The 3,721-nt window shown below is 30.1% G+C and overlaps 1 protein-coding gene across 2 annotated transcripts in view; it reads left to right on the forward strand.

The window, feature by feature from the left end:
- Positions 1-837: 837 nt before the first annotated feature.
- LOC117106037 overlaps positions 838-3,721 on the forward strand; it is a 14,901-nt gene continuing 12,017 nt past the window's right edge. The window contains exon 1 of one of the 2 annotated variants that reach the window (XM_033247372.1): positions 838-1,072. The gene's annotated coding sequence lies outside the window, so the exon portion shown is untranslated. The remainder of the gene's footprint in view (positions 1,073-3,721) is intronic. The other variant, XM_033247371.1, reaches the window with a different exon arrangement.

The raw sequence follows: 3,721 nt of genomic DNA on the forward strand, positions 1-3,721 counted from the left end.
CGTCACCTACTTCATGAAACCTGTAACTTCGAATCGTCTGCGCTGGCTGCTGATCATGTTTATAAAATACAAAAATAAATGGATAGTAAAATATATATTTGTTAGGCCTATATGATTTCATGTATAATGTAAATAAATATGTATAAATTATATATATTATACTGTATATGTATAAATATATATACATGTGTATGTATATAGGCCTATATATAATATAAAAATTAACGATGCTGCATGCAAATACATATGTAAACAAAATCCTGCTACCTGTTTTTAAATAAATTTGAGGCATCTTCACCATATCACCTGTCATATATTATTATGTATAAACCGTAAACCAAACATAAACATTAAATGATAAAAATTAGGAATTTGCTAGAGGGAAGTGACAAAAGGAATCCATTTTTGACGTCAGATACCAGTGAAAAGATATGTTCTCGAGCACCTAATGATCAGCTCCGGCTGGATGGACCACCCTCGTAAAATACTGTTGAAATAAATCAATAAAACTCATATGACGTATTTTATTTATGTCTCTTCTTTGATCATACCGTGTAGTAGTTCCGTTTCACGATCTAAATATGCTTATACAGTACGTGACCTGAAACGATACGCCTAGGCCTACACATTTCAATGCCAACGTTGAATTTCTCTAAATATTTTGATGACTTATTATTTATTTGCATCCTTAACGATGAGCGCTTTCATTTCGTTGTACATTATACGTAACACTGAATCTAGTTTTGTCGTAATAATAATATCGTGCTTTGAAAGCATTGTGGTATATGTTTGTTGACATTCGTGAGATTCGTCAACCAATGAGAAGCCGGCAGTGGGGTTTTTTGTGGATAATCCAACAAACAGCTGATTGTAAAAGTCGAAATTATATAGACTTATACAAAGCTACATTAAACGGAGGTGTATACGAGGTTGTGTGTTGTCGATGATCAGTGATTCGCTGTCCTAAAAATAGCCACAACCATTGTTTGATATGTATAAAAGAAAAATATCGAAAACGTTATGTTTATAAACATCAGAACACAAACATTGTCGGAGGGCTGAAACACAAGAGGTAGGGTATTTCATTAGATCTCTGTTTACCTTTAGCTATAGGCCTAAGATTATAGAATACCGTAGGCCTACTTATGATGATGTACAAGTTATAACAGATTGTCCTATGAACATTATAATGATAGGCCTATGCTATCGTGCCGCATAAAAAAATGTTAGGGCGTAATTATATTAACGGAGATACATAATATTAAATTTACAAGGCTCAATCATATTTTGTGAGATATCAGATCTGAAAACCTCAGATGCATAGGCCTATTATTATTTATTTATGTTGAGGGCTAATACATAGGGTTATAGAGATAAATATCCATTCAACAAATCTAATATAAATCTAATAAATAAATCTGTGATTATTATGTTTCTTTCCAGTGGGTCAAAAACCTTTCATTTTAAAAAAAGTAAAAAATAAAGTGTTTCCTACGATAAAGACCACACAGAATTGAAATGTTAAATATATGACCTGAAATGTACCTCTACTTCGCACATTCACGCCCGTCTTTTTTAACGGGTTGAATAAAAGTTACAAATAAATAAACTAGACTAAATTTACACCAAATTACTATACTAAATACTATCAGAAGGGAAATGTGTTAGCTTAGTAATTTATTATCATTTTAGTATAAACAAAACAACTAAAATTATAACAAATCTCTGTGCTAACTTCTTTTCCTCTTATATAATATAGGCCTATATTAGACGTAAAGGAAGGTCAACAGTTAATATTCTGTAGATGTAGTAGATGTAGATGTAAACAGTTTGTCATAGATATTGTTTTTCTATATTTCACAAGCAAGAAGATTAAATTTATGACGAAAGCATAATAATAATAGTTACAATAATAGGCCAGCATTTATTAATACAACGACGACAACTACTACTACTACTACTATTACTAATAATAATAATAATAATAATAATAATAATAATAATAATAATAATAGTAATAATAATAATGGATATGGTCTATAATAAAGTGTTCACTTGTTCATTTTTCGAGTCTATTATTGGCCTACATACTGTCTCTTATACACATCTAGATGTGTATAAGAGACAGGTGTANCACACACTACCGATGCTGTCTCTTATACACATCTAGATGTGTATAAGAGACAGTATATTAATAGTACAGTACTACATTCTAAGATTCAGAATAAAACAATTACAGTATATTACAAGATTCAGATCAGTGGTGGAACTACATCTCAATCCATAACGGACCTCCAGCAATGCAGATTATACTAATGATGATGATGACGAGATTCAGAATAAAACAAACACAATACACGGTTTTCTATTACAAATACAATATAGACCTATACACATATACATATAAGCCTATATTGGTCCTACACTGTATTCATTTATTTGATGTATGGGTGTGTTTGTGTGGGTGAATATTGAATATATAAAAAATATAAATATGAATTGAATAAAATTAAAAATATGTAGTTTTTACCTTTTTAAAACCTGCTATAGTTTTTACCGGTAATACTATCATATTTTTATTTATTGTTTACTATTACATTTTCTACTCATGACCGGACCCTTGAACTTCCACCTCAATGTAAATGTTATGTTTACAAAAAAATAAAAGAATGTCGAATACGTAGGTATATAGGCCTAATAGACAGTTGTTTTTAAATATCTACAAGGAAGTCCAGACTAGGCCCCTGGGGAACTGCGGTGTGCATCAGGAACAAAAGATCTCGCTTGTCTTTTCGAATACAGTATTGTGAATTGTTTTAGAACAGAAATTCTATTCCCACGGGAGAAACAGCTTAAGATCCCATTAAAAGACGATGTAATTAGAGCAAAAGAGGTTTACGAAACAACACAGTAAACAACATGAGCCTCAAAATTGATTCATCTTGTACCATCGCTGTACTAACGCTCTCTCTTCATTATATATAGTTGAAAGTGTCATTATTTTTGGATGCAGCATCTGGTCCAATAGTCTAAGGAAAGTAGATTCACAAAAGCTACAAAGATAACAACAAAATATTTAAAGAAAGCATTTGCTTAGAAGATGTAGTAATGAAAGTAGTGACTGATAAGACCAAGAGCATAATGGCTGACAATACTCACTCTCTGTCCTCATATTACAATTGGTTGCCTTTAGGAAAAAGTTTGATATCATAACTCTTTTATTCCTCATTCCATCAGAAACTATAACAACATTAGCAACAGAAAACCGTAGCAGTTGGCAATTGAATGGTCCCATTCAATTGCCAACTGCTATTGAATGGTCCCATTTTAATTTGAGCAACGCCCATTTTACACTATAATACAATTTTACATTGACTAGTTATTTTTATACTATATTATATTTTTATATTGCAATTTTTATTAACAGTTTTTCGGGTTCTTTGTGCAATTAATTAATAATGTAATTTAAAATCCTAATTTTTCTACAATGTAAATTTTATTGTATATAATGTATTTTATTTGATATTTCTGATGTGTTAATTTGCATGTATTTATTAATTTTATAATTCTGTATTTTTATATTGATGTTTTTTTTTTTGTTTTCTTTTTAATACTGTAATTGTGTAATTCTTGAGCAATGACTTTTTCTCAATGTAATTTCCTTTTTGGACAATAAATTTGAATTTGAATTTGAATTTTAAAAAAAAATTACATCATCATT

The sequence above is a fragment of the Anneissia japonica genome, unplaced genomic scaffold (assembly GCF_011630105.1).
Source record: "Anneissia japonica isolate Jap-2015-1 unplaced genomic scaffold, ASM1163010v1 scaffold284860_len1800451_cov186, whole genome shotgun sequence".
Taxonomy (NCBI): Eukaryota; Metazoa; Echinodermata; class Crinoidea; order Comatulida; family Comatulidae; genus Anneissia; species Anneissia japonica.